This window comes from Danio rerio, chromosome 9 (assembly GCF_052040795.2).
Source record: "Danio rerio strain M-AB ecotype USA chromosome 9, GRCz13ab, whole genome shotgun sequence".
Taxonomy (NCBI): domain Eukaryota; kingdom Metazoa; phylum Chordata; class Actinopteri; order Cypriniformes; family Danionidae; genus Danio; species Danio rerio.
The window spans coordinates 45192395-45213053 of NC_141029.1; the positions used below are offsets into that span (position 1 = coordinate 45192395).

Below are 20659 nucleotides of genomic sequence, written 5' to 3' on the forward strand. Positions count from 1 at the left end.
TAAAATAAAGATTAAATAAATACAGAAATTCTGGGGAAAAAATGTATTACTAAACCAGAAATTATATATATAAAAACGTTTGGGGTCATTTTTTTTACATTATTAATTTTATTTAATAATTTTAAGAAAATTGTTCTGTTCATTAGGGCGACATTTATTAAATGTAAAAAAAAAATTGTTAAATACTTATTAATTATTTATTTATTACTTATTTTATGTAGTTTCAAATGAAATTATTACTCCAGTAACTATTGCTTTTATTAATATTACTATTAATAATAGTAGTAATGAAGCTGAAAATTCATCTTTAAAATCACAAGAACAAAGCTATTAAAACTAAATAATTTAATTTAAATGAAATTAATGATGAACTACTTTTGAACAGTTATTTTATAGTGCAATAACATTTCACAACTTTAAAATTTTTACTGTATTTTTGATTAAATAGATGCAGTTTCGGTGAGCAGAATAAACTTAGAATTTAAAAATCCCACTGACCCAAAACGTTTCACCGGCATATATATATATATAAATATATATATATATATATATACTCATACATGTACATACACACAAACACACACACGCAAATATATATATATATATATATATATATATATATATATATATATATATATATATATATATATATATAGTAATTAGATTTACTAGGCAAGTTAGTTTAATTAGGCAAGTCGTTAGACAACAGTAGCTCATTCTTTAGCCAATAATAAATTGGCTAATAATACAGAAGAGCATATATAATTTATTTTTAATGGTTTATTTTATTCGTTCATTTATTTTCATTCAGCTTAGTCTCTATTTCAGTGGTTGCCAGAGTGAAATGAACCGCCAACTACAGTATTGCAGCATATGCTTTATGCAGCAGATGCCCTATGCAGATCCATAAACACTGATTCACACACACACACACACACACTCTTATACACTACAGCCAATTTAGTTTATTCAATTCACCTATAGCGCATGTCTTTGGACTGTGGTGGAAACTGGAGCACCCAGAAGAAACCCACGCCAACATGGGGAGAACATGTATAATTAAGTATACAAATACTACAATAACCATATAAACAAACATAACACTGCATAAACTGTAAAAATCAACTGTATTTCACATAGGAAGAGTCCTATTTGTATCAATGGATGGCATGAAATGGTGTTGAGTAATGAATAATGAACATGGCTTGAACACTGAGTTCGGACAGGGACACAGCCATGAATATTTCCAATATTTTGCAAGTCTCCAATTAAAGGCTTTAAATCTCAATGTCTGCTAAATGACTTCTTGTCATTTCAGCATGCACATTTGTTACAAGTCAGATCGCTCATTTGAATCATTTTTAATTCTGTTCAATTAGTAACTTAGTCTCTTTTCATTCACTCACAATTACTCATACTGACCGGAGATCTGGATCACGTACAATAGAAGCGAGTGGTAACGTCAGTCCAACACCACTGAATAAATCGTCCCGTAATACGCTTTGATCAGCGAGAGCAGTACCATGTCCATTTATATGACAAACTGACAGCTCCAATCGGACGTGTAATGAAGAAGGATCTAGCCTAATGTGCCATGAAGAGATATCTAATCATGTATGTGACCAAAAGAAAAGGGTCATTTCCAGTTGGCTGCACAATTAAAAGATCCAAGATCCTTCGTGATAAGAATCAAGAGGTCAAGATGTGAAACGTAACCAGCCTGCATAAAGTATGGACTTAAAAAAAAAAAATATGCAGGCCGTGTCACCTTAGTCTCGAATTTCTATATGTAATGGTTACACAAATCCTTGTAATGCTCCTAAAATGATGGCAACAGTAAAGCAAACATGCTCTAAGCATTGCAGGGGATATGGGAACATCTAAAGCTGCGGCACGGCATCCCAGGAGGTATAATGCGCACTAAAGCTGCTTTAATCATAAGCTAGTGTGGCTCATTTTTGCTTTTTGCAGAAAAAAACAAGCTGCAAGTGTGCTTTTTTTCCCTTGTCATTTCGTCTGCCCGAACAAAAGTACAAAAAAATAATAAATAATCAACCAATCAATGGCTGTCAGTGTAAGTTAATAGCAGAAAAGAGTGAGGCAGAGTTCAAGTAATGCTTTTGGGATTTCTTTTCAGATGTCATGTTATAAGTGGACTCAATGAGGCGTCTTGTAGTGTGCTTTGTGGCTGCCTAACAAATATTATTTGGTTGTGAAAAAACTGCATTCATGCTTGTAAAACCAATTCAAATTATGGAGATGAAAATAAAATGGCTATTGTTACAGTGTGTTCAAAAAAGCGGGTTGTCAAATCGCTCCATTTCTGTGTAAAAGACATTCTTTTTCAATTCCTCACTAATTGCAATGCACGAGTCCACATATTAAATGCACACACTCCATCACTAGACAGATGTTTCCCTCTCCAGCAGTACATCTGAGCCCTGAAACAGACATCCATGAATTATTTAAACATGTGTACAGTAGATCTGTATGTGTTCCAAATGGGTGTGCTCCATTTTAGATGGTGATTGGTTCCACTATGCACCTTATACATACGGTACCTGACAAAAGTTTTGTCGCCTATGCAAGTTTTGGGAACAACAATAATAACTTAACTTCTAGTTGATCATTTGTTACCGGAAGTGGCTTATATTAAAGAAAAAGGCTTCTAGATTACCGCAAAAAATAAATAAATAAATAAATAAAATAAAATAAAATAAAATTTCAGCAAAATAAAATATGATCATGCCTTGATTTCTAATGATTTAATTAGGTGAGGAAGGTCTGACTTTGCTTAGACAAAAGTCTTGTTACTTAACAGAAATAATGTACAGTACAGAATATAAAGTCATGGTGCAGTGGAAAAAGAATAAATATATATATATATATATATATATATATATATATATATATATATATATATATATATATATATATATATATATATGTATATATATATATCTGCATTGACTCAAATAACTTATTAATAAAGTCATCTGGAATAGCAAAGAAAGCATTCTTGCAGGACTCACAAGAATTCGATAAGGTTCTTTGGATTCATCTTCAATGCCTCCTCCTCCATCTCACCCCAGATATGCTCAACAATGTTCATGTTTGGTGACTGGGCTGGCCAATCCTGGAGCACCTTGACCTTCTTTGCTTTCAGGAACTTTGATGTGGAGGCTGAAGGAGTGCTATCCTGCTGAAGAATTTGCCCTCCCTGTGGTTTGTAATTTAAAGAGCAGCACAAATGTCCTAATATCTAAGGCTGTTAATGTTGCCATCCACTCTGCAGATCTCTTGCATGCCCCAATACTGAATGTAACCCCAAACCATGATTTTTCCTTCACCAAACTTCACTGATTTCTACGAGAATCTTGGGTTCATGCGGGTTCCAATAGGTCTTCTGCAGTATTTGTGATGATTGGGATGCAGTTCAACAGATTCATTTGAAAAATCTACCTTCTACCACTTTTCCAAATGATCAACTAGAAGTTTGGATTTGTTGCTTTTACATCTGGGATTGATGGCAAGACTTTTGTCAGGATGTGTATATAAGGACAGCCCCAAATATTAGTCTTTTATTTTTTGAACCTCATTGATTTCACACCATTGTTTGGCTACTTTTCTGATTGACTGAACTGCAAAAAATGTCTTCCTTACTTAAAGAGCCCATATTATGGGTTTTTGAAAATTCCCCTCTATGTAGTGTGTAACACAGCTCTAAGTGAAGTGAAGTATCCAGCTAAGGCTTAAATCTGTAAGAATACAGTGTTTAAAACGGTTGATTCATCTATAAAAGAGTCGACTCATAGTGCTTCAAACGAGTCGCCTTGATACCGACTCATTAGGTGTTTCGCCATGACGTACGAACGAAACCAAGTTATTCACGTGCACGCGCAAACCTGGGAGATTTCAAACCTGAGGCCCCGCCCTCTGACGCAGAAACCCAGACACACACACACACCCACAAACACACGCACACCCACAAACACACGCACACAAACATGCCGGTCGATTGAAGTCACACTGCAGATGGATATTTTATTGAGTCTCTACCCAAAGATGAAACCTCAGCATTATAACCAAGCAGTTGGAAACTTCTGGAAGCTACATGCTACAAAGAATACTTCATCTGAGTTTGTTAAAGGAAGGATCAGTAAAGAGTAACTGATGGACGTCAGAATGGGTTTCTTCCATTTCTCAAGTGTAAGTACGTGCGGTTAAAGTTGTTGCCTCGTTTACTCTAGCTTGCAAATGTATTTAGTTGTGATTTGTTACTTGTAACCGCGTGTACTGTATCAGGTTAACTGGATATTTTATCTTATCGCGTGCAAAGTCACGTTAAAAACGCGACGCGTGCTGTTTGTTTATGGAGCTCCGTGCTAGAGTTCTGCTCCCGTGATTTATTCGGAAATTTATTCCCGCGCCGCAGAAATCTGGCGCGGGGACAGCCGCGGGAATAAATTTCCGAATAAATCGCGGGAGCGGTCGGTAACGGGTTTAATTTGTGACGGGAGCGGGCTGTCTAGCAATATCACGGATATTGCTATGCGAATTAGAAAGAGAGAGTCTGCGTGGTGCTTGTGTGTGTGTGTTAGTGCGCACGCGCGCGTATGAGAGAGAGCGAGAGAGAGAGAGAGAGAGCGAGAGAGAGAGAGAGAGAGAGAGAGAGAGAGAGCGAGAGAGCGAGAGAGAGAGAGAGAGAGAGAGAGAGAGAGAGAGAGAGAGAGAGAGAGAGAGAGAGAGAGAGAGAGCGAACGAACGAACGAACGAGCTTTGTGCTGTGTGTGTGTGTTTATACAGACAGCTTGGCTGTCTGGACTGTATACTGGGTGATTTTTGGTTGTGTTCTCCGCTCTAGCGGGACCGGGCGCGGCGGGCAGAAAACGGAGCGGGTTCTCAGGCTAAAACCTGGCGGGTGCGGGCGGAAGCGGGAGCGTTGTCATCCGGAGGTGTGTGTGTGTTTTTGTGTGTGTGTGGTATGGCGAGTACACGACTGTCTCCTTCGTTCGGTTATCCGTGGCACTATCCACTCGCCATAGTGTGGCAGCTAAAATCCACGCCTACACTATGGAGCGTGTATGAACTGTGATTACTTTTTAAATTGCTGATTAGCTATTGGCCATTTCCCTCTCTGACTGAAGGCAGTCGACCAATCGCGACAGACTGTCATCGGTCCAATCAGCGCAGATTAGCTCCGCGCTAAGGAGGGGTTTGGGAACAAATGAATCACTGGACGATTCATACAGGAGTCGCTGGGATAATTAGGTAAAAATAAATGCAGATTATAAGACCATGAAAGTGTTTTTTGACCTTGCATGCATATTAGACTGTTGTTGGAGACCCTTACAACCAGGATATGACCCTATTTCATGTATAATATGGGCTCTTTAAAGTTTTGTCTTGTTTCTAATCCACATATCTAGAAATACTTTTTTTTTCTAGACAAGCTAAATATAGTCTTGTTTTCAGAAATAATGTGTCAAAATAAGGTAAGTTTTTACTAAAAAACAAGCAAACGTATCTGTTAATGGCATAAGCAAAATAGTGTTCGCTATTTTGCTTGTTTTATGGAAAAACTCACTAAATTATGCCACAGCAGTTTCACCCTGCAGCCCAAGACCAGTCACTCACTGAATCTATGAAGAGCTGAGCCCTTTCAGTACCTGTATGGGTGACCACATGGGAAAATAAGGTTGCTGTTGGAAGTGGTGTGAGACCAGCATCCAGTGCTCAATCTGCGGTCTGTGTCCTAATGCCCCAGTATAGTGAAGGGGACACTATACTGTCATTGAGTACCGTCTTTCAAATTAGATGTTAAACAGACATCCTGACTCTCTGTGGTCATTAAAAAAATCCCATGGCATCTCATTGTAAAAAGAGCAGGGGTGTAACCTCCCTGTCCTGGCCAAATTCCCTCCATCAGCCCTTACCCATTATGGCCTCCTGATCATCCCCATCCACCAAATTGGCTGTGTCACTGTCTCCCCACTCCACCAATAGCTGGTGTGCGGTAAGCACACTGACGCCGTTGTCCTGTGGCTGCCGTTGCATTATCCAAGTGGATGCTGCACACTGGTGGTGGTGTGGAGAGACCCCCCATAATTGGGTTGAATTGTAAAAACCCACTGTACATTTACATTTGTAATTATGTTCATATAAATCTGCATACTTCTGATTATTTATAGCAACCTGTATATATATCCATCTATTAATAATCTGTTCATAGGTAATACAACCTGTATATTAGAGCTGTGAACCTACACTGGTCTCACAGTTCGGTCCAGTTGCAATCATCATTCCATTGATTCTGTTTAATTTGATATCACGGTGCATCACAGTGTATTGACGATGATTTCCATGCACAGTTTTATATTTCTACACAGCATAGCAATTCTTGTATTAAAATGTAAAAATATATTTAGATTTATATATTATTTGTAATACAATTTTGTCCTTTAATACAAACAGTCAGATATATAAACTGTATCTTTAAACAACACAAGCATTTATAGCAAATAAACAAATATAAATGTCCTGCTCACTTTCTGAGAATTATCTAGCAAGTTCTTTCTTACACCCCTATGATTGGTCACACGGTCAACAGAAAAGGCTGCGATTGGCTCTAACGCGCTGGCGCTCATCACAGATGAGTGACACTGATAAAGGCAGTGTCGTTCACAGCTGATCTATGATAGACACGGTGGAGACACGTGCTCGTGTCTGTATCCAGAAGTATCGCTGTAACAGCCAAGAGGAGAGGAAAAGTCACGCCAGCAGGTCAAATGGGCCACAGTGAGAGAGAGAGAAAGATGGAGTTTACTTTTATTCTCTCAATCGCAGTGAAATAGGGACTTCTGCTGTAAGTGTCAGTTAAAGACTGTTCAGCAAACACACGTGCAGTGAAATTGTTCACAGCTTCTGTGTTTTTAAGTAGTTAGAGCTTTGTAAATACTCACGCTCGCCTCCCTAGCCATAGTAAGCTACGGCAACATCTGAGATATTCTGTACATTATAAACGGTTATTATTACTCAACTGATACGGAATTGTCCGCGTCTGGATCGCGGTGCACTGAAGAAGCAATTAATTTTGACACCCCTACTTTATTTAATGTTCATAGTCGATCCATCTGTATATATTACACATGGTTTTTCTACAATTGCACTTTATAATTTATATCTATATCCTGCACTTGCTGCGATTGCACTCCTGGTTAGACCTTAACTGCGTTGCCTTGTACATGTGTAATGACAATAAATCTACGTAATCTAATCTAATGATTGTGAAGTGATTTGGGAGTGGACATTACATTAATCAGACTAATTATTGCTGAACACAAGGAATATTTTTGCTTGTCTAGAAAATGCACCTTGATTTAAGAATGTGTAGATATTTAGACTAGAAACAAGACAAACAGTGAGAAAATCTTTTTTTTTTTTCCAGGGTGTTACCTATTATTGTAGCATCAACAAATACTGTAGCATGTTTTGTGGCTGCCTAACAAATACTATTTGGTTTTTCGTAAATCTGCATTCATGCATGTAAAACCAATTCAAAATATGGAGATGAAAACGACATGTTAAAAAACGGGCTGTCAAATCACTCCATATCTGTGTAAAAGACACATTCTTTTCAAAAGCTCTCTAATTGCAATGCACAAGCCAGAACAAGTCCACTTTGCTATATTACAAATGCACACACACTCCATCACAAGACAGATGTCTCCCTCTCCACCTGTACATCTGAGCGCTGAAACAGACTTATTTTATTCCCATTTGCTGAGTTTAATGAGAACCACATGCAATAACTGAACTTGGCCCTCTGACTGGCATCAAAATTCATAGCCGTGATGTGAAGCTCTGTGGCCCGACCAGAACATTCAGTTTCAATAAAACAACTGCATTTTCATGGTTCAGACGAGGCAAAACGCTGCATATTTCAAAGCTTAATGAAACCATCAGAGATGCACAGATTCAGATGGGTAATGATCTTCCTCGTCATTTAGGTTTTGACTCACTGTATTCATTTAACCGCTTTAATGCATCAATAGTTTAATCGCAAAGGAAAATAATTCTCTGAGTGATTCTTTTTTTTTGCTTCAAAACAAGTCTATAATCATTACTGATATGTGTTTCTGCCAAAATGATTCATTTTCAGAGGGCTGCACATCTGGCCACTGCAATAAAATATGGTATTTCAGAGGTACTTTGTGTGTTATCACGTTTGCCAGTCAGTTCTATTTAGTTAAACAATAAAAACACTCTCCAATAATGTCTTCTTTCATTTAATGTAGTTGGCGAAAACAGTATGTGGGTCAAAGAGTATGCCCAAATACGCAGCATTCATATAGTAGGCAAAAGGTACATGGTTGACCTACTGTGCTACTACCCAAGATTATTTCATGAGGGCACAGGGAATGACATGTAAATGGCAATGGTCACAGGACACATTGACAGTGGCAACGTTCAAATTTGTAGCAAATTTGTTAGAGCATAACTAGAGCAGTTACAGAATATCTTGTTCAAATTGTCTATGTTATGCCCTAAACTTATGCTATGCATTTGTAAACATTTTTTTTACTTTCTCCCCTCAGCAGACACACAACATCATAACACGCTAATATTAAGTTAGATTTAGTTCGTGGCGTCAGGTGACTAAAATTCAATGTCTAGCCAGAGTCTAAGGACAACGTTATTTTGATGTTCAATAATGACGTCAAAAAACATTGATATTTGGTTGATTTTAGGTTGACCAAAATTCAACGCTGAGCCAACATCTTAAACCAACGTCACGCTGACATCAAATACAAATACTGACATTTATTTGTCAGATATGGCTACAAAAATCCAACTTCTGATTAATGTCAAACTATAACATCATTAGTCATGTTGACGTCCTGTGCCTGCTGGATCTTCTTGTGTGTAGACCCGTTTTGGTTTTGGCGTGGCCTCTGTTAAACAGATGGAAGTGTGATTGGTTTTTTGCACCTTACACATACAGTTGAATTTTTAAAAATATTTTAATATTATTAATATTTCATTCATTCATTTTCATTAATTTTCTTGTCGGCTTAGTCCCTTTATTAATCTGGGGTCGCCACAGTGGAATGGACCGCCAACTTATCCAGCAAGTTTTTACACAGCGGATGCCCTTCCAGCAGCAACCCATCTCTGGGAAACATCCACACACACATTCACACACACACTCATACACTACGGACAATTTAGCCTACCCAATTCACCTGTACCACCTGTCTTTGGACTGTGGGGGGAACCGGAGCACCCGGAGGAAACCCACACGAAGGCAGGGAGAACATACAAACTCCACACAGGAACGCCAACTGAGCCGAGGTTCGAACCAGCGACCTTCTTGCTGTGAGGCGACAGCACTACCTACTGCGCCACTGCCTCGCCCATTATTAATTATGTCTGATAATATTTTTTCTTGTGGAGAAAGTCTTATTTGTTTTATTTCGACAAGAATAAAAGCAGGTTTAAATATACCGCCAACAATTACAATATAATATTTTATATTGTAATTGTTTTATATTGTAATTGTTGTAATTGTTACAATATAATATTACAATATAATATTTTATACATATTACATTAGAATAATATATGAACAATTATATATATATATATATATATATATATATATATATATATATATATATATATATATATAATATATATATATATATAATATTTATAATATTTTATATATATTACTTTAATCAGTTCTTTTTTTTGTTGTTTCTTTAATTTCTTAGTTTTTTTATTTATATTTACAGTATGTTTTTTAATTTGTTTAGGGTTTAAATAAGTACCTACTCTAAATAGAGCTTTTCACACTTGAAAAAATTATCCATGGGTAATACTAAAGCATGGGTAAACCTTTGCCATCATTATCTTGAAATGTTTTACACAGCTCATAATTTACAAAGGGTTAACACTTAATCAAAATATCCATATTTACAGTGTCATTGATGAGCACATACAACACAATTATATAAAGACTTTTAGATTGCACTGCTATCAATGTTTTCCCTGAGGAACTTCTGGCACTATAAATGAGAACGAAACAGTCTCTTTGTCACTCCGACTGACACGCTTTTTCACTCCATATGATGCAATTTTGCATCATTAAACCCTTTTAAAATGGCTTTTTCAAATGATGGATGTCATGTATCAAAAAGTGTAAATCCAAAGTGGAAGTAAACACTGCAAGGTAAGTTCAAATTGGCTTTTAAAAGTGATGTATGCCATGCATCAAAAAACAAAGGTAATGTATTTCCCTCACAGTTCTCTCTGCATTCGTTCTCTATTTATTTGAAAACTCTTATACTCTACCTCAAGCGTCAGGCTAAATTGCAGGGAACAATAGTAAAAGACCATTACAAACAGACATAGAGCTGTGTTGCAGGGCAGACATGCCAGTGGTTTGAAGACTGTGGTCAGGGCCAATCATTAAAACCGATGACAGGATAAAGTGTGTGTGTGAAAAGGGCTGCGGTAATTACTGTTCTTCATTGTGCACTCTGCAGCCAAAGAGCTGTGTTTGGCCAGAACAGGTGTGATGAAGAGTGTGCAGAGCATGGGAGAAAACAGCAGCATGTAGCCAGAGATGATTTACGATCTACACTATAGAAAAAATACATGGAAATATAAAACATATCTATAAATACTACAGTACTATACGCTGTAAAAGTATTTGCTACAAATACTTTGAGTGAACTTACATGTTTTTAATTTACTCCATTATTCAAAACACACTTTACTAATGTTATGATGACCACAATCTAGTGGCTGCAGATCACTTTTAAATACGCAGGTCGCTAACAGACTACAAATCCACCATTTCAAAAACTACAAGATCCAGTCATGCACCACACACTCACAACCGCTTCCTGATCCTGACTGAATGCATACACACAGCCGGAGGATTGTCAAAGACTGATTACATGGACTATTTAAGCAGCGCAGACACACATACTGTTGCTGAGTCCTGTTATACTGAACAGTGAACATTACAACGCGGTTTCCTTGCTTTCTGTGTTTAAACCTTGCCTTGTTTTGTTTGTTTTATGTAGTCTGCTGCCTGCCTTTTGACCATGACTCTGGATTGCCTGTATACATCTGTTTGCTCCTGTGTTGACTGCTGCTTGCCTGACCATCCTGCTAATAAAACAATTAGATCCGCACTTCTGTTATCACTTCACGTTACAACGACCAGTTGTACATACAGAATTAACATGCAGTATAATCCATATTTCAGCGGGTTTTTTACCCTTACAAAAAGAGCCATGTTCACTTCTTGAATGAATCCATTATTTTTGAGCAAATATCATCAGTGAATGACTCAAATAAATGGAAACAGGCAAACTTTCAGTTGTGGAATGTGACATTTCCCAGCAGACTCACATCGTCATAAGACATTATTATTAGGTTAGATTTAGGTTGTGATGTCAAGTGACCAAAATTCAATGTCTAGCAAACATTTAAGAACAACGGTATTTTGATGCCCAATAATGATGTCAAACAATGTTGATATTTAGTTGATTTTTGGTTGATCAAAATTTAACGTCGAGCTAACATCTGAAACCACCGTCATATTGGCCTCATATTGATATTTAAATATCAATACTGATATTTAGTTGTAAGGTTTGTTATACTGAACAGTGAACATTACAACGCGGTTTCCTTGCTTTCTGTGTTTAAACCTTGCCTTGTTTTGTTTGTTTTATGTAGTCTGCTGCCTGCCTATTGACCATGACTCTGGATTGCCTGTATACATCTGTTTGCTCCTGTGTTGACTGTTGCTTGCCTGACCATCCTGCTAATAAAACAATTAGATCCGCACTTCTGTTATCACTTCACGTTACAACTACCAGTTGTACATACAGAATTAACATGCAGTATAATCCATATTTCAGCGGGTTTTTTACCCTTACAAAAAGAGCCATGTTCACTTCTTGAATGAATCCATTATTTTTGAGCAAATATCATCAGTGAATGACTCAAATAAATGGAAACAGCCAAACTTTCAGTTGTGGAATGTGACATTTCCCAGCAGACTCACATCGTCATAAGACATTATTATTAGGTTAGATTTAGGTTGTGATGTCAAGTGACCAAAATTCAATGTCTAGCAAACATTTAAGAACAACGGTATTTTGATGCCCAATAATGATGTCAAACAATGTTGATATTTAGTTGATTTTTGGTTGATCAAAATTTAACGTCGAGCTAACATCTGAAACCACCGTCATATTGGCCTCATATTGATATTTAAATATCAATACTGATATTTAGTTGTAAGGTTTGGCAACCAAAAATCCAGTGTCTGATAGATATCGTAGTGGTAATGCCCACACAAGGTCAAGCTGTAACATCATTAGACGTTGATATTTGGTTTATTTTAGGTTGGACATTGACATCAGCCTGATGTTGAATTCTGATGTCAATGTGATTTTCATTTCCAAACGAAATGCAACAGCCCATATTATTGGGGTGTTGATGTCCTATGCCTGCAGTGCTTATTGTGTAATGGCTGCTTGTACAACACCGTTATTTTTCCAGCAAAATGCACAAACAATTTTTTAAATAAGTTTCAGACAGGGTCAGGAATTTAGTCCTTTTGTTCACCTACCATGGATTCTTTCACAAACACTGGAAATCCAATGCTGGACTTTAATTAAGATTTAAAAAATTATACTGTGGTAACTACTGTATATTCAATTTGAGAGCAATGTTGCACCATACAAGAGTGAATACTTTTTAAAATAATTTATTATGTGGTTGCTTTGTATGTAAATACAGATTTTTTTGATACACTCTCAGAAATAAAGGTCACAAGGACATTATCGGTATCACCTTATAATAACTACACACTAGGACTCATTTATTAAGCATTAGCACCAAGTGAATTCACCATTTGTGAAGCATTAACTCTACATTAATAAATTAATGTAGAGTTAGCTAGTAAGCAGTTCTTAACTGCGGCTACAAATACTGTATTCTTGACTTATAACTTATAAATTAAGTATTGCATTATTTACAAACCATTTGTATTTAAGAGTTAGAGGTTTTTAAGAAAATTCAGAGATGGTAAGAAAATGATAAATAAATTACTGAAATTAACATTTATATCTCTTGTTATTCAGGCATATAGTAATGGTTACTTTGTATGTTAATAAATGCTTTATTATCTTAACTTTATCCAGTTTTGTGACCTAATCTAAAGTGAGGACCATTTATGCTTTATAAATCCCTTATAAATGACAATTAAAGGCTTGGTATCAAATGAACAATAATCTTTGCAATCTTATCCAAAAAGTAAAATTACTGTAAAGGTTAAACATTGCTGAATAACAGAAGTGTCAAAATATGACATACAATTAAATGAAACAACAACAATATAATAAGTAAACAATATAATAGGATGCAGTGTTTAAACTCTACAGTGATTTTATTTTAGATAAGGTCGCAAAGATGTATTTTTTATTTGATACAGTTTTATTTGTGTATCTTCAAATAAATAGAAATGAATAAAAGTCCTCTATTTACTATATTTTGTTCCTGTTTAAGATATAAACGAGCCTTTAATTGTCATTTATAAGGAATTTTTAAAGCATGAATAGTCCTCACTTTAGATTAGGTCACAAAACTGGATAAAGTTGAGTTAATAAAGCATTCATTAACATACAAATTAACTATTAGTATATGCCTGAATAATAAGAATTATAAATGTAATTTGAAGTGTAAAACTCATTCTGAATTATCTAAAAACTACCAACTATGCTAAAATAACTTGTAAATAATGCACTTTTTTTTATTAATGAAAAATAAAATGATCAAAGCATAGAAGTACATTTATTAAGCACATTATAGATGTGCTTACAAGTCAAGAATACAGCATTTGCAGCTGCAGTTATAAACTGTTTACTAACGTTTGTTAATGTAGAGTTAATGCTTAAGAGATAATGAATTCACTATTTGCTAATGCTTCTTAGTGTGGTTATTATAAAGTGTTATCAAATTATCTTTTTAAAAGGTACAGTTTTGTACTTGTTAAGTCCTAACATGCAGCTTAAAGGCACCATATTAGAGTCTTTATGTATGTACAGTACAAAAATCCCAATGACAACTTTTGTACCTTCAATTCCGAGAGGGTATTGTGTTTATACATATTTAAATCACAGCAGAGCTAATCTATGAATGATGAAAAGATACAAGCAAATATTTATATCAGTGGGTGCACAACTGGTTTCCAAATTTTAAAAATGTATGCAAACTGTCATCCAGTCAAAGCAGTGGGCGTTTACCTCTGAATCACCATTCTGCCACACCCATTTAATTGGTGTCAAAATATGACCAGAAAATCATTATGGATAATTGGTATTGCCATGTCCAGAAATGTTAGTTTATTGAAAGTTTAAAAGACAAAAACATCCATTCTGGTGTGATCTTGAATTCTTTTTTTTTTTTTTTTTTTTTTTTACCAACAGTGATCAGGCATTTCAGAGCCCTGAATGTATGTGTCATTCAAACAGATTCAAAAGCAACATCTCTTCAAGCACATCAGCATCCAGAGAATGAAACCGGTGGAAGTAATGACTGTTACCTGGGAAACGCTGGTGACAGCCAGAGTGCATGTTGTGAAGAGAGCTGGACTTCTGTGTAATTTACCTGCTTTCTGGGTATGTGATTTAAACATGGCCATATCAGGATTTGCATTCACCCTGATAATAGACAAGAGAAAGAGAAACACTCTTCATTTCCCTTTTTTCGATTCACTTTCGCTTTGCTCATGCTGACAGCAATGCAATCTAGCATAGGGCATGTTTTCATTTGGAGGTAAAATTGGGTAAAATCTATTAATAAAAAATGTTGCTTGCTATGCATCCGGTGTTGTTGTCATAGTAATTAACCTCAAAAACATCACCAAACAGCATTCAATCAGCCATCTATCGCATTCAGTCGCTGATGCTGGTAATGATCATACCGGTCAGCTGTTTCTAAGGTTAGCTCATAACAATGCTGGAAAAAAAATCAGCTGCACCCCTGAACGCTTGTTAGCTGTATGTCATCAGAAAAAAAGTAAATGAAAGGTTAGAATCAATTTCAGTGCATAATCCAAAACTGAAGCACTTCGGCTGGGTAAACAACAGGGTTTTTTTTAACAACCACACAAAGAGCTGCTAGTGTTTTCAGCCTCCTACCTGATGAGTTTAGCAAAGCTGAAAATGTTTCCACAGGTGCTCTTCAGCTTCTTGTTTTTTGTTAGAGAGTTCTGAAATGCCAATTTGTTATTTAGCAACTGCTTTCTTTGAGAAAATGATATGTATGAACAACAAAAGTGCTTTAATGTGATGCAATTACAAAGTTATTGTCTATGCTACTGTTGAAACATTTGGAGTTTATTTACATTCATTTATTTATGCAAAACATATTTATATATATATACAAATATGCATATATTCACCCAAAATTCATTCATTCATTTTTTTTTTTTTCAGCTTAGTCCCTTTATTAATCTGGGGTCGACTCAGCGGAATGAACCGCCAACTTATCCAGCAAATTTTTATGCAGCAGATGCCCTTCGAGCAGCAACCCATAACTGGGAAACATCCATTCACACACATGAACTACGGACAATTTAGCTTACCCAACTCGGAGGAAACCCACGCGAACGCAGGGAGAACATGCAAACTCCATACAGAAATGCCAAATAACCCAGCCGAGGCTCGAGCAAGCGACCTTCTTGCTGTGAGGCGACAGCACTACCTACTGCGCCACTGTGACACCTCCAAAATTCATTCATTTTCAAATTAAGTTATTTATAATAAAATGAAATGACACAGGAAAAAGTTGAGCACATGAAGAAAGAGCTGTAGAATGACAGTTCTGCCCTTCATCATTGTAAATTAATATCAACTTCAGTCCAACATCTACATTATGAGGATGAAGATGAAACCAGAGTGGACATTTCAGCAAAACAATGATCCAAAACACAGCCCTGAGTAGAAAAAACAAACCCCACAGAACCATCAAGATTTTTACACTCTGTTGAAGTCTATGAAAAAAATTAGACCTGAGCAATTCATGTGACTTAATTCTCCATTTGAAAGTCGTCTTTAAGCTGACATCACCAAAAAAGCCTTAAATATAAAATAAAATATTAAATACATTTTAGTAGTTCAGCACATTATCCTCTTGTCATTCCATTGTTATTACACATAACATTTTTTTGTCATATTTTTTTGTTTGTATTGTTTGCGCATTGACCAAAATCTGCCCTTTAGAATATTTCCCCTATTGTATAAACACACACACAGCATATGTCATAATGTTAACCTTATATGTGTGCAATGTAAATTGATTAAATGGTTTATTGGTTGGTTGGTTGACTGACTGACTGACTGACTGACTGACTGATTGCACACTGCAGGCTATTAATCAGAGGGTTTATCCATAGAACCAATGTACACGGTAAATATTAAAGAAAACAAGACTAGGCATGGGCTGGTATAAGTTTGTGTGGCCTAAATCATTGATTTCTATTCTCTTCATTAGTTTCAATAGCACAGATTTTTTTTAAAACAAATAAAAATACATTTAATAAATTTTACATATACCCTGGAAACAGTATAACAGAACATTTTAGTGCTATTAAAGCCTTGACTTTTCTAAACCGCGTAAACCTTGAAATCGCTAATCGTCCCATGCCTAAACCGGACATTTGCTAAAATAGACCATTTTACTGAATTCCTGTCTTTCCTAATACATTATATTAAATAAAGATGAAATAAATGCCACAATTCAAACCACAATTCAGTTTCTGACTTCCTCAGAATAGTGAGATATAAACATGCAATTGTCCAATTCTGCAGAGAAAAATACTTTGTTTGTACTGAGAAAAAGTTAGAATTGCTCATTTGTATTTGCACACTTTATACATTATACATGCAACTGCAAGTTCATATCTTACAGTATTATAAATACTATTTAAAATATTTACTATAAATACTATTTATAGTATTTTTTTAATAATAAAACTCATAATTGTCAGTTTTATTATAAAAAAAAAGCCAGAACTGCAAAAAGTAAACTCACAGTTGTGAGGAAACAGGCAGAATTGTGACAAAAAAAGGCAAGCTTCCATACTAAAGGGTACCATGTAGTCTGCAAACAGGACTTTCCAGGTGGATTTGTGCCCTATGACTTCCAGCAAATCAGAATATCATGCGATGTCATCTTCCTTTTGCTTTTTTGTGTTTGTGGTATGCATCAGATGGTCAGTGAGCGGCCTGTGAGCGGCCCGTAGGCATCAGACAGATATCTGGCCTGACAGACTTTAAGATTCAAAGCTTTCGTAAATCACAGAAGCACAAAGAAAGAAACCATCACTTGCCACTTCTGATAGCAAGTTCAGGTCTACCAGTCTACTAAGGATAAAGGTTAAAGGTCAGTCTAGGTGAATGACTAGCATTCAACAAAGAGTGACTGAAAAGTCTGTAATCAAAGCTCGCAGCACAAGCCAAAGACCTTCTGTGTACAAGAATGGCATATTTGTACTCACCGAGAACAAAGTTGAAATGGAGAAGCTGAAAAAAAAAAAAGATGCTCAAATCAGCCTTGACCCAAGTTTCTCTTTCAACTCTGTTTCATCATCTAGCCACGTGCCTTCGAGCCCGATTGGAGAAATGAAAGGCCTGGGCAGCAGCTGGCAGAGGCACTTGTCTCTCAAAGGTTTCCTCTTTGAGCAAACGGCCAACAGACTTTAGCACCATTAATAAAACTGCCAAGTACACCGGCCAGAAGATATTTGGATACTTTAGCAGCACCCAAAAATGTCACCACAAAGTGTCACCACAAAAAAAATCTATGAAAAATAGTACAAGCACGTTTTTCGAGCTAAATCTGTCACATGAAGCATATTGCAGGTTGCGTTAAATGAAGGAACAATAGATAAAGTGTGCAAAAAAAGTAATTTCACAGTTGTCATATTAAAATGAAAACTGAATAGTGAATCTAAAATCATATTTAAACTAGCTTTAATAGTGCATTTTGTAATCAAACGCAGTGTACAATTGTGTGGCCATCAACTTCAAACCAGTTAAAATCCCTCCAAAAACCTAAAAAAATAAGTTTGCTGTCAAATACAAGCTGTAATCAAATACATTCTTTACAGTTTTATCGAATTTTGTGACTTTTATACATTTGTGAGATGGGGCTCTATTTTAATAATCTCAGCACAAAGACTAAATCGCATCCTGCAAAAGCATTACGAGAGTGTCTAAATGCACTTTTGCTATTTTATGGATGGAAAAATATACTCTGCGTCCTGGTGCATGGTCTAACAGGGTTGTGCTTATTCTCTTAATGAGTTCCGGGTGTGTTTTAAGCATAATGTTCAGTCAACTAATAGGACTCTCATCTCCTATTCCCTTTAAAAGTCAGTTGCGTCACATCATGGTGTGTTTGCTATTGATTTTGTAAGGGGAAAAACTAAACACTTTATTAGCGAGAAAACAGTCAAACAGACCATCTGCAGCACAAGTATAAAGAACGAGCCTACTCTAATCAGCCTCAACTTTCTCTTTACTTTATTTTTATTCTTTACTTTACTCCTTTACTTACATTGATAAGAAAGTGGTGTTGTACATACTCCACTGAAGACATCTATTAGTCTACATATTTAGTTCTCTTTGTTAAGCACAACAATTTGTTTTAAAACTATTTCTGAATTCAGTTCTTATTTCCAAACACACGTCCTATTCTTATGTCCCAAATGTTGATGCATATATCTCCAAAACCTTACAGGTGGACAAATCTAAACTTGTTTTTATTAAAACAAATATAAATATGCATATAATAAATTGTATTGCTAATAATAATAACAACATTACAAATGCAGATTGTCATGAATAAACTGAAAAAAGGCATGAAGAAGGCATGGAGGTAGTGGTTTTTATATTTATGTAGAAAAATAATAATTTGTGTAGCATTTTATTCCTTTAATTTGTTTCATATGTAAAGATCTGTGTCCATTACTGTTCATCCAGTGCGCATTAAGCATTTGAACCTGCGTACACACTCTGCACTGAACTTTAGACCAGCTTTAAGTGGGTCAATGGCAAAGTGTATTTCAGTTCCTCAAAATAGCAACGCAGAAACAATGCACTTTAACACGCCTCCATTTTAGAACACTCATGAGTCCACAAAGAGGCGCAAATAAACTTGCTATTTAAACAATGTGGTGCAGAACGTAAAATTTAGGGTTGCTCTGGTCTGAAAATAGCAAAAAAAAAAAAAAAAAAATCACAACACCTCTTGCACCTTATTACGCCGGCTGTATGATAGGGCCCCTGGAATTAAAGAAATATATCAACCAAAGATGAATATTTACCTACTGTTTAATCACTCTCAAGTGATTACAAACCTTTATCAGTTTCTTAATTCTGTTGATAAGCTATAATAAGTTATTTTAAAAAAAATGTTACAAACCTGTAACCATTCATTTCTATACTAGGACAAATAAGTACCATATTAGCTTTAGTTTAGTTAGTTTTTCATATTTTCCAGAAAATGTTCCATGTGTGAACAGGCCCTTTTTCAAAACACTGGTAAATTTGTTCCAGCAGTTATCCGGAAAAAGAAGTTGTAACATTATCGGTAAAAGACTGATGGTGCAGCTGCCATTTTAAAAGCGAAAGTGAGGCTGCAGTGGGAAGAAACCTATAAAGTATCACCTGGAGTCACACAGGAATGGCATCCGGGATGGCGCATTGTTGTGTACCTGACTGTATATCTTATCAGTGAAGAGAAAGTGACACTAATGTATCATTTCAACGCCTTTCAAGTGACCCGAAGGTCCATTTTTAACGGATAGTAAAAATAAAAAAGAGATATCACACCTAATTTTCAGTTAGGTTAAGGGAAATGGAACTAGCTAACTAACGTTTTCTTTCCCAAAAACACGTTTAGATGCCATTTATCAAACTCAAGCTAATGAACTGATTCTTTCACTATATCAGACTTGTCACAGTACCCAATTTTTGTACTAAAATCAATAAAAATGTTAATATCCCACTAACATTTAGGCACGTTCTCAAATTCGCCATAGTATTCACTAGTGCTTGACAGAAATGACTGTGATTGGCGGAATTAGTTTACTGCATTTCCGGCATTTGTTTTTTTTTTACAGCGGATGCCCTTCCAGCCACAACCTTGTACAGGGAAACACCCATACACTCTCATATTCACACACACTCATACACTACAGCCCATTTGTTTACCCAATTCACCTATATCATGTCTCTTTGGACTGTGGGGGAAACCGGAACACACGAGGCAAACCCTTGCAAACACAGGGAGAACATGCAAACTCCACACAGAAATGTCAACTGGCACAGCCAGGACTAAAACCAGCGACCTTCTTGCTGTGAGGCGACAGTGCTACCCACTAAGCCACTATAGTGCCCCTTCAAAAAAGCTAAAAGTGAAAAACAGCCAATAAAAGTTAGTTAGTTCTGATTAAAGTTGTTTCAGATACGTTCATTCCTATTTTGTTATCTAAAGCAGTGACATTTGTACTCCTGTAAGTGTGACTTAAGTGTTCAAATCCTTTCTGGGCCGACCGTAGGTCAAG

At 36.0% G+C, this 20659-nt stretch overlaps 1 protein-coding gene across 17 annotated transcripts in view; it reads right to left on the reverse strand.

Moving 5' to 3' along the window:
* The window catches only part of znf385b (zinc finger protein 385B), a 299871-nt gene that overhangs the window by 85659 nt on the left and 193553 nt on the right, over positions 1 to 20659 (reverse strand). The gene's annotated exons all lie outside the window — the stretch shown is intronic.